This window comes from Callionymus lyra, chromosome 12 (assembly GCF_982586985.1).
Source record: "Callionymus lyra chromosome 12, fCalLyr1.hap1.1, whole genome shotgun sequence".
Lineage (NCBI taxonomy): Eukaryota > Metazoa > Chordata > Actinopteri > Syngnathiformes > Callionymidae > Callionymus > Callionymus lyra.
Genome location: NC_141829.1, coordinates 7,270,081 through 7,282,620, shown reverse-complemented (window position 1 = coordinate 7,282,620; position 12,540 = coordinate 7,270,081). Strand labels below are relative to the sequence as shown.

Here is a 12,540-nt window from a genome sequence, read left to right as displayed (position 1 = left end):
TTTCCTGATCATAGTATATATTTAATGGAGAAGTACGAAAACATTTAATTTTGTCCCAAAACTCATAAGAACCCAAAATTGCTTCAATGATCATACATGACTTTAAATGTTTGATAAAAACAGTGTATTAAAAACAGAAAACTTTTCTTCACTTCTTTTGCTCCTTTATTTTGTAAAATATGTTTTAAATATAAATTATGTGTATCACAAGTGAGTCAAATATAAATGTAGTTAACACCACAGTGAGAAATCAATTCTAAAAAAATGTCTTTACATTTTTAAATCTAGTCAGAAGTGATGAGTTCATGAAGCTTCATAAAGCAGTGTCATCATTGTCAGAATCCACTAGATGGCGCTCTCTTCTTTAAATAGTGTGCTTGGTGCAGCTTCGTTAAAGTCAATCTATGTGAACGAAGACTCTGGTTTGGTCGTCATCAGTTTCATAGGAAATATTTCTTTTATTTTGAAATATAACCACAGTTTCTGATGCAAGTGTTGAATGTAGTCACATCTGTCAGCACTGTTACCCATGATGCTCCACTTCTTTAATGCTCTGGTTCATCTATAGTAGAGTCCGGGTCACAGGCTTTTGTGTGTTTACAGTAGAAGATATCGTTAACCTACCACACCTACACCTGTACCTGACGCAACTCACGGCTCTTCTCTATTTCAGAAACATATTGACTCGATTAAACAATGAAACCACAAGTTAAAATGAAAGAAATCAAGTAAATATTTTAGTAAGTAACCAAAACAAACCAAATATAATTAAATAATGCAATGTAGTTTAAAAACAAAGAAAGGAGAAGGTTAAGGGCATCGGTTGAAATTAAAAAGAAGAAGAAAAAAACCTAAATACATATATATATTCGATTTAGATAAATTAGGGTTAAGGTTTAACTCAATCCAAAAAAAAATTCTTCTTCATTATTGAAGATTTATTTACTTATTCTTTATTTACAGTAATTAAATGTCAAATCCTACCCTCCACAGCTGGGTAAACGATACAATTCTTAGATATACCCGCAAAGACTGAGGACCAGAGGATGCATTGGATTCCAGCAGTTTTCAAACCTGATATTTGGACACATTTTGGTTTCAAAACAAATGAAAGCAGTTATGACTTCATCAAGAGTCGTTAATACAATGAATTAAAAACAATTACAAAACAGTATAAATAAAATATTTTTTATAAATAAACAAAAGTTAGGGCTTTTATTGAATTTCTTTTCAATGAAATTACATTTTTATTCATTTTTTTAGACCTAACCCTGGACCACAACAGATTTAATACGTTATTCTTCATAATTTTCCAATTCGTTTTTATTAATTTTGGATTTAATTCCATTTTTAATTCATTTTCTCAATCCAACCCTAATCTTTTAAAAATTGCAAAACTTTTCATTTTCTGTTTTTAAGAATTTTCTCTCTCTCTACTTATGTTTCATTAAATGTTTTTCATTGAATACATTTTCTATCTGATTAAAGTAGAGAAAAAAGGTTGAGAGGAAGATTAGCTTGTGGATCAGTTAAGAGACTAATTCTATTTTTGCATATAAAATCTCTCACATCAAAAGCCACAATTTAATTGAAGTCTGACCATGAATAGATCTGAAAGTAAGAACCAGAATTTTAAAGTAGATCCTGAAAGACACTAGCAGCCAGTGAAGAGTTTTAAGGATCGGAGAAATGTGAGTTCTTCTACTAGAGCGGCTCAGAATTCTCGCGACATCCACAAGAAGTTTCAGTCTGGCCTGAAAAAGAATAAAATCAAGAATAAATTGATGATTTTTACATCATTTCAAGTAGAAAACTTGACTTTGTTCCATCCTGTGATGACCAGATGAGGATATGATACAGTCATTGACCCGGTTCACACCAGATTAGATGTCAACCAGTAAAGAGAGTCGCCGTCATCTTCCACCTGCTTCAATGTACATGAATTGTATCACTTTATATGCTGCATTTGTACGTTTATTTTTATCCTGTGTCTATATAGACGCTCATATATGTAACTTTGATCCAGAGACGCTCTGTTCTTCTGGCTCATGGACCATGTGTGGTGTCAGATCGTAGCCTGCAGCACTGAAATAGAGCTTCATGTTCGGCACCTATAACGGGAAAGAGGTCAAGACTGCCGTGGTCTTTTCTTGGCGGTAATTCTAGACCTTTGCATTGAAACACCTTCTCATTATTCTCCTTAAAGACCAAATTAACAATGTCCGCATCATTGTTCAGGTGTGACTCATTCATGCGTGAAGGATATTTAAGGTACGTTGCAAAAAATGTTTCTCCACAATAAATGAATGTAAAGATAGATTCGATCAGATCTAAACACAAGTTCCTCAGTGACCATGAATTATTCTTTAGATCCCGAAGAAGGACTTGGTCTGGTCTCATTGATCTGGATTCATTTTCCATCTTCTTTAGTCATTCAACAGATCGTGTTCTGACTTTCTAGGTCCTCCTCCCAGTTAAATATGCCTGGAATACTTTGTTAAGGATGTAAGAAAAGGTTGATACACTTAAATATATAAATATTACTGTACACTGTATTGATTCATCAGCACTGTATAAACTTTAACTTGTAAATATTAACATTGTTTTTTTTGTGTGTTGCAATTAAACAGTAGCAGTCATAACAATAACCAATGAAATCCCATTATACCCCGTCGATGACTGAGGACGAGAGGATACAGCGATGACTGAGGACGAGAGGATACAGTGATGACTGAGGTTGAGAGGATAAAGTAATGAATGAGGTCAAGAGAATAGATTGATGACTGAGGACCAGAGGATACAGTGATGACTCAGGGCGAGAGGATACATTGATGACTGTGGACAAACGGATACAGGGATGACTGAGGACAAGAGGATACAGTGATGACTGTGGACAAGCGGATACAGGGATGACTGAGGATACAGGGATGACTGAGGACGAGAGGATACAGTGATGACTGTGGACAAGCGGATACAGGGATGACTGAGGATACAGGGATGACTGAGGACGAGAGGATACATTGATGACTGAGGACGAGAGGATTCAGTGATGACTGTGGACGAGAGGATACAGTGATGATTGAGGACGAGAGGATACAGGGATGACTGTGGACAAGCGGATACAGGGATGACTGAGGATACAGGGATGACTGAGGACGAGAGGATACAGTGATGATTGTGGACAAGCGGATACAGGGATGACTGAGGATACAGGGATGACTGAGGACGAGAGGATACAGTGATGATTGTGGACAAGCGGATACAGGGATGACTGAGGATACAGGGATGACTGAGGACGAGAGGATACAGTGATGACTGAGGTCGATAATACAGTGATGATTGAGGACGAGAGAATACAATGATGACTGAGGACGAGAGGATACAGTGATGACTCAGGACTAGAGGATACAGTGATGACCGTTGACAAGCGGATACAGCGATGACTGAGGATACAGGGATGACTAAGGACGAGAGGGTACAGTGATGACTGAGGACAAGAGGATTCAGTGATGACTGTGGACGAGAGGATACAGTTGAATCCAGCAGCTTTTAAAGCTGATGTTTGGACATATTTTGGTTTGAAAACAAATGAAAGCAGTTACGAGTCATGTGGTCTGTAAATACTACAACACCAGAGTCAAGTACTGGACAATACTACACCTATATACTTGTTACTACACTATCACAACACCAGAGTCAAGTACTGGACAATACCACACATATATACTTGTTATTACAATATTGCGATATATATATCAGCTGTATCGTGATATGCATCGTTTTGCCAGATTGTCCAGGAATCGTCCTGTCTAGATGCTCAAGTCACTTCCACTGGTTTCTTTCACAGACACAGCACTAGTTCAACTCTTTAAGAAGTTTCTTGTTATTTTTTTTTTTAAAAACACGTTAACACTAATAATCTGATGATCTGAACCAAAATCCATCTACATTTCTTCAAATCCTAAAGTCTTCTGCTGCACGACTGCAGTTTATCTGGATTCATTAACTAAATTACAATTTGAAAGCGTTTGTTGTGATGTCTGACTAGACGTCTTTGCAGCTTCATTAGCTTATGGCTAAATTGATGTCTCAAGGTCATTTGGCTCCTCCCACAAAATGTCATGTGAACCCTTTGTGACCGACTTTTCTTTTTTTCTTTCTTGAAATAATGTACCTTTGGCCAAAAAAATTGGTGAGGCTTGTCTTAAATTTTCCTTTTTATTTTTCAGGCACTTTTTCACCAAATTCCCACGTTTCATTTAAGACCAAGGTTTGTAATCGTCCAGCCTCCAGTGGTCATATGATGAACTACAGCTTTTTTGTCTTTAACAACAAAAACATATGTTGCCTCTCGAGACATCCTGTTTCACAGCACGGTCGCACAATCGGAGAGAAACGTCGCACAAATATGACACAATTTATGAAAAATGTTATCGCAGGAAACGCAAGATTTCATTCACAGATCACGTTTATTGTCTTGACATGTGGAAGTTTTCTCCCGACCGCAGCATTAACATGAATCAAACTCAAACCCACACACTCACTCAACACACACACTCACTCAACACACACACAGACACACATTATTGTCCGGCCAAAGTCATGCACCGGGGTTGCACTGATTTACGAGGCAGTGAATAATTCTTTGCGATGCCTGTTGCTGCCTTTCTCTTTCATGTCTGTCACACACACACACACACACACACACACACACACACACACACACTCACACACAAACACACACACGCATGTATATACACTGCGACGGCTGCCCTTTCATGTGAGGAAAAGGGCAACTGCAGGGAGCAGCTGTCAAGAACCCAATCAGATATGTTCCTTTTCTCAGCAGCAGTTGTTTGGTTCTGTTCACACACAACGATTCCACGTTATTATCACCTTGAGCTTTGAGCTTTTTATCCTCATTTTTCTTCACATCCTCCATCATTTTAAAGGCGACGGCGACAGCCGACAAAAGCTGGTTCACGCCTGAACGACAGTGGTTTGTCGTTAGATTTGTTATAAAGTGATAACGGACAATACAAATCTTTTTTTGTATCATTTATTCTGTAATTCGGATTAATATTCTTTATAAAAAGTGTTTCACCAAAACCTACAGTTTCTCATACTACGATGAAACACTTTTCTTTTTATGTATATTTTTAATGAATTGATACATTTTCAAAGATTATTAATTAAAATTCCAGTAAAACAGCAGTAATACAACTGGATAAAAATAAAAATAAACTGTAATTCTAAAGGTCGGATAATCTGCCTTAAGTAACTCTTTATGCTTTATTCGTCTTCTTTAAGGGAGTCTGTTCTTTACGCTGCCGTCTCCAACGTCACACATCTGTTCATTGAAGCATACAAGTGCATTATTCTGCTTCCGCTTAGTTTTATTATGTTGTTTTTTTTAATCCTTCACCTCCTGGTTGTATTGTGTTATGAGATTTTACTGTGAAGTGACCTTGAGTTTCTTGAAAGGTGCTTTCAAATCAAATGTATTATTATAATTATTACTATACATTACTAGTTTTTTTTCCCCATCAAGATATTGTGTGAATGTTACACAAAGTCACTTTTCAAAACAAAATCCAACAATCCTTGTTTCTTGCCTTGTAAAACCTGTAAAAATCTATTTACTATTTAACTGATTTAACGTGAACCCCAAGAATAACTGATGCTGTACTCGCTAACTTATTAAGGTTGTGTATTGGCAAGAATCTGGCGATAAGATATGTATAAGATGCCCACAAGATACAATACATAGCGATACTGTAGTAACAAGTATATATGTGTAGTATTGTCCAGTACTAGACTCTGGTGTTGTAGTATTTACAGACCACATGACTCTTGACGAAGTCGTAACTGCTTTCATTTGTTTTCAAACCAAAATATGTCCAAACATCAGCTTTAAAAACTGCTGGAGTCACTGTATCCTCTCGTCCTCAGTCATCGCCAGGGATCTCATTGGATTCCATTGTTCCGTTAGCTGCGGAGGACGTAATGACTGCTGCCATCTAGTGGACGGAAGTTTAGTTAACAACACAACACAACACACAGCAGCACAAAAACGAACACTGTGAATATTTGCACATTAATAGTAAATAACGCTTTACTTTATAAACACTTTATTGAACAACGACCCACAAAATCAATATGGTTTTAAATACAATACGATTTGAAAACGATACTGTGCTTCCGAATATTGATACACTATTGTGGAATATGAGGTCGTAAAAATACTCTTAAATACCTCTAAGACTTGTGTGTTACAGGGTGGTGGCGCTAAATTCATGAACAAAATAACAGTTTTCAAGGTATAAAAAAATGGCTTGTCGTAGTTTTATTATGTTATTTTAATTCCTTCACCTCCTGGTTTTATTGTGTGTATTGAGATTTTACTGTGAAGTGACCTTGAGTTTCTTGACAGGTGCTTTTAAAAAATAAAGTTATTATTATTATTATAACCGAGATGTTATGAATGAAAATGCATCTATTGCACTTTTTTTTTAAGATAAATTCAGCATCAGCAGCTTTTCTTAAAAATACATTTGACTTAAATTAACTCGCAATGACCTTTGACCTTCACAAGGTTTTCCAAGAGAGAGAAGAAAAAAAAGGTTACGCAACACACTTATTAGAGTCCAACACTTCGACTCTATTCATATCCTACAGGAAAGAAATAATAAGTGCAAGGAATTCCTGAGTGTGTATCACGACGAGTGTGTGTGTGTTTGTGCTCCAGCGCCGCAGACACACTCGTCCCCTCACGGGGGCGCGGGGGCTCCCGGGGGCCCCCCGGCCATAACAGTGATGGATAGGCCGTGCGGAGGACGTTATTATTGTTATGCGAGCGGGTGTGTGTGAGCGAGCCGGGGCTCATACACCTGCTGCGCGCCCGGAGAGCCCCGGCAAGCTGGGAGAACAGCTGGACACATTGATTTAGCGGCGAAGCTCCGCGGGCTGCAGGAACAAATCAAGCAACAGCTAATAAAAGCGGCCTTTATGATGGCTGCTCCGCTCGCCCTCCAAACAACTGGCTACATCATGTGTTTTTCTAACGCCCGCCGCCACACGATATTAAACCCGGGCCGAGGTGTCGCTTCTGGACCCGGCGCAGGTTCTGGGGCTTAATGACGGGGCCGTAACGCAGCGGGGGGGGAAATCCACGTTTCGGAATCGGTTGTGCGCGCGACTACACAACTACTGTTGTGTTTGTGGTCGCAATCTTGTTGTTTGTTTTTGTCCTCGCACTTCTATCTGATTCAGGGAGTGTGTGTCCTTGCAGCTGGTGTGCAGCTAGGTGTGTGTTTTTTTTTGAAGAGGTGTGTGTGTCTGCATGAGTCAGCTACGCTAAGGTTTTTCCGTGTGTAGTGATGTCTGCTCGTGTGAGTCCACAGATAGAAACAGTGCGTCTTTGTTCGGTGAGAGAAACAGTTTGTGAAGCCGAGGTTTGTTAGTTACCCCTGCCAAGGAGGTCATGTTTGTTTTGTCTATGTTTATCTGTTCGTTTGCTAACTTTTGTTCATGTGTTGTTGGAAAGAGGAACAGATTATTGGATTATTACAATTTTTATTTACTAGTATGGCCGCTCAAATTGCAAAAATTGATCAACAAGAACAATTAAAATTAGTTTTTGGGTTTCTTCATATTATTTTTTTTTAGCAGTTAACTTGCTGGACGGTATATTGTTATAGTGTCTCTATCGAGATAAAACATTTAGGATTGGCGTAAAAAAAACATCCCAAAAACTGCCTTAATTTGTTTTGAAACCTAAATTTCTCCAAACATCAGCTTTAAAAGCTGCTGGAGTCACTGTATCCTCTCGTCCCCAGTCATGGCTGGGATCTCGCGGGATTAAATCGTTCCTTTGGCCGTTGGGGGTGTAATGACCGAACAATATCGAGTTATAATCAATAAAGCAGCACTTTTTATGTCCTCATGCTTTATAATGTTTTTATTCTTCTGAAGAATTTTCTGTTTTTTACACAAGACGTGTCGTGATATCGTATAGATTTTGAAATCTCTGGTATGAAATATTGAAATACAAAATATTATTCAACCCCTGACCAGAACCTTTCTATTAACCTGGAAGTTGTTTAATGTATTTAAATGAAAATAAATACAATTTCATTTGAAAAAACAAATGTAGCACCAACATAATGGATAAATCACATGACCTACTGACCTTGAACTGGTTTTATGTGTAGCTCTAAGAATCAAAGATGGCGGAAATTAGGAGATAAAGAACACAACATGTCAAAAATGTGGTGATACGACTGGTATTAGAAAGACAAGTAGTACTCAAACCTTCTATCACCACATCAGGGATTAAGCAGGAGTTTGTTTGCGTCGACTTGTGGCTCTTGTTCTCTGAACGTGTTCAGGAAACGATACTTGAATACAATGTTCGAAGTCAGAAAATTAACTTTGACGTTGGAACCTGGACTGTGATCTGCGATGTGTATTTCAGGCGTCCTGGCGACCCACCAGGGCCCGAGAGGACCTCAGATGTTTAAGCAATCAGTGTCGTGTGAGCGTCCAGAACATCTCTGTTGAGAGGAGAAGGACGAGACGACTCTGAGGCCGAAACAAAACAAGAATTATGACTTCGCTAATCGATGTCCAGTTTGATATCAGTTTGATTTATTTATTCATCGTGAAACAACCATGGCTTCCTCGTCTGGGATTTTTTTAAAATCGTTTAGAGTAACTAATAGAGCTGTGTACTAGCAAGAAACTGGAAGATACCATGAATTTTATTATACTGATGCAACAGAACGATATATAGTGATACTGTAGTAACAAGTATATACGTATGTGTAGTATTGTCGAATACTTGACTCTGGTGTTGTGATAGTGTAGTAACAAGTATATATGTGTAGTATTGTCGAGTACTTGACTCTGGTGTTGTGATAGTGTAGTAACAAGTATATATGTGTAGTATTGTCGAGTACTTGACTCTGGTGTTGTGATAGTGTAGTAACAAGTATATATGTGTAGTATTGTCGAGTACTTGACTCTGGTGTTGTGATAGTGTAGTAACAAGTATATATATGTAGTATTGTCGAGTACTTGACTCTGGTGTTGTGATTGTGTAGTAACAGGTATATATGTGTAGTATTGTCAAATACTTGACTCTGGTGTTGTGATAGTGTAGTAACAAGGGTACACATGTAGTATTGTCGAGTACTTGACTCTGGTGTTGTGATAGTGTAGTAACAAGTATATATATATGTAGTATTGTCGAGTACTTGACTCTGGTGTTGTGATAGTGTAGTAACAAGTACAGTATATATGTGTAGTATTGTCCAGTACTTGACTCTGGTGTTGTGATAGTGTAGTAACAAGTATATGTGTGTAGTATTGTCGAATACTTGACTCTGGTGTTGTGATAGTGTAGTAACAAGGATACATGTGTAGTATTGTCAAGTACTTGACTCTGGTGTTGTGATAGTGTAGTAACAAGGATATGTGTGTAGTATTGTCCAGTACTTGACTCTGGTGTTGTAGTATTTACAGACCACATGACTCTTGACAAAGTCGTAACTGATTGATTTGTTTTCAAACCAAAAAATGTCCAAACATTAGCTTTAAATGAAGCTTGAGTCACTGTATCCTCTCGTCCCCAGTCATCACCAGGATATGGCTCAATGTTCGTTAGTAGTGGCAGAGGATCTAATGACCAACAAGTGACCGCAAGTTTAATTGCAACCCAAAAATTAACACAGCTAATTCTACTCATACTTTTACTACTTATTCTACTACTACTTCTACAACTACTTATACTTCTTTTACTCCTACTACTAATTATACTACTTCTTCTACGTCTATTACTAATTGTAGAACTGCTTATACTACTTTTACTACTAATTCTACTCTGACTTTTACTTCTAATTCTACTACCACATCTACTACTACTTCTATTTCTACTACTACTACTAATTATTTTACTTCTTCTACTTCTAATACTAATAGTTAAAAGTAACTAATAGTGACTAATTTGATTAATTAACAATAAAATAATTATCTTAACATGTAAAATGCCAAACAAGCCAAAAAATGAAAAAAATAAAACAAGATCAATGCTGTACTGTCGAATATTGATGCAGTATCGTGGAACAGAATATCACGATATATCACCCCTATGAATATCATTGTTTAGTATTAATACATTTAAATATAGCTCAAAGAAAAATTGTGTTTATTTAATGAGAAAAAAAAAATATTAAGAATCATTTATTTTTAAGATATATATTTAATATTTACTAGGGAAAGAAAATAAGTAAGTGATTAATTTACAGTTTAAATAGTAAACAAACCATTTTAAATCTTCATTTAAATCTAGTCACACTTTGTCCAGGTGTTTGCTATCAATGTAGCCACTGAATAAATACATATATTCAACTCTTGGGTTTATTTGTTATTGAATAAATGTTAGTTAAATCAAAATCATCTCAAACCAGTGACCTCTGAACTCTACCGCGACCCTCGGGGTCAGTCCGTCCACAATAAAACCAGGTTTCTCTGATATTTCCTTCTTTTTTACGTCGGTGACCTTCGACCCCGGCGGGGTCTCTGAAGCCAAAGACCACACATCCTGCGGCGGCAGGTGAACACAAACTTGTGGGACCCTCGTAACCTTTACGGGCCCGGAGGCAGGTGGCGCTCTAGAGGCCGAACGTCATCACTATTTCAAATATTCATCGATGGAAGAGAGTTTTTCTGGATGTTGTCAAGAGTAGTAGTAGTAATACGTGTTTTTTTAAAAGTACAGTCCTGCCTTTGAGCAAGGCTTCGCTGCATAGAAGATGATTCATGCTCCGGTGCCTACAGGTTCCCGAGGAACAACCAGTAAATCAGGATCCGAAGGAAAAAGGTCTGCCAGACCCCAAATTAAGGAGGAAAAAACTTTTCAGTGTAAATTATGAACTGGTCACGACTCGGGGGCCTCAGACGTCCCTTTAGAGCCTCCGTTCTCAGACGGGCTTTTCTTTTCCAGGATGGAGTTCACTTCCAGCTTTTATTATCAGGCGGGTGACGTGGACACAGACGGGTCTTTGTCACCTCCCAGCGTTGCTAAGCGTTTCTGGTGGAGGTTGTTTTTTTTTTTGGGTCGTACACAAACCCAGATGCTGGAGCTGACGTGTGAGGCGACTGAGAAAAAGCGGCCATTTGGCAAAAGCATCAGCAGCATTTTTTTGTTTTCGTTTCACGGCCGACCTTCACGTGTCTACCAGCAGTAAATAAAACCCTCCAGGTTTTTGTGTGTCGGTAAGTTTAGGACGAGGGAAAATTGACTTGTTAAAGTTTAATCTCCATTTTTTTTCCATTTGTTAGCTTTAGCATGCTAACTTGTTGCTAACTGTGTCAGTGCTACACATGATTTATTCAGAAACATATAGATACAATTATTGATATGAATTTACTGTCAGTTAATGCTACAGTAGCATTTTGTTGTAGCAAGAATAGTTTATATTGTACATCGATGGTTTATCTGCTAAAATTGTTAGCTTTAGCATGCTAACTTGTTGCTAACTGTGTCAGTGCTACCCATGATTTAATCAGAAACATATAGATACAATTATTGATATGAATTTACTGTCAGTTAATGCTACAGTAGCAATTTGTTGTAGCAAGAATAGTTTATATTGTACATCGATGGTTTATCTGCTAATATTGTTAGCTTTAGCATGCTAGCTTGTTTAAAGGGTCTATGTCAGTGCTACACATGAATTCATAAACGTGATTAAATTATTGATATGAATTTACTGTTACACTCAGTTAATGCTGTAGCTACAGTAGCATTTTGTTGTAGCAAGAATAGTTTATAGTGTTCTTCGATGGTTTAGCTTCTAATGTTGTTAGCTTTAGCATGCTAACTTGTTGCTAACTATGTCAGTGCTACACATGATTTAATCAGAAACATATAGATACAATTATTGATATGAATTTACTGTCAGTTAATGCTACAGTAGCATTTTGTTGTAGCAAGAATAGTTTATATTGTACATCGATGGTTTATCTGCTAATATTGTTAGCTTTAGCATGCTAGCTTGTTTAAAGGGTCTATGTCAGTGCTACACATGAATTCATAAACGTGATTAAATTATTGATATGAATTTACTGTTACACTCAGTTAATGTTGTAGCTACAGTAGCATTTTGTTGTAGCAAGAATAGTTTATAGTGTTCATCGATGGTTTAGCTTCTAATGTTGTTAGCTTTAGCATGCTAACTTGTTGCTAACTATGTCAGTGCTACACATGATTTAATCAGAAACATATAGATACAATTATTGATATGAATTTACTGTCAGTTAATGCTACAGTAGCAATTTGTTGTAGCAAGAATAGTTTATATTGTACATCGATGGTTTATCTGCTAATATTGTTAGCTTTAGCATGCTAGCTTGTTTAAAGGGTCTATGTCAGTGCTACACATGACTTATTCATAAACGTGATTAAATTATTGATATGACTTTACTGTTACACTCAGTTTATGCTGTAGCTACAGTAGCATTTTGTTGTAGCAAGAA

At 37.3% G+C, this 12,540-nt stretch overlaps 1 long non-coding RNA gene across 1 annotated transcript in view; it reads left to right on the top strand.

The window, feature by feature from the left end:
- The window catches only part of LOC148068094 (uncharacterized), a 145,922-nt gene extending 133,722 nt beyond the window's left edge, over nt 1–12,200 (top strand). Inside the window, exons 2-3 of the long non-coding RNA XR_015713196.1 lie at nt 11,088–11,104; nt 12,186–12,200. This is a non-coding gene — a long non-coding RNA (uncharacterized LOC148068094). The remainder of the gene's footprint in view (nt 1–11,087; nt 11,105–12,185) is intronic.
- Nucleotides 12,201–12,540: the final 340 nt, after the last annotated feature.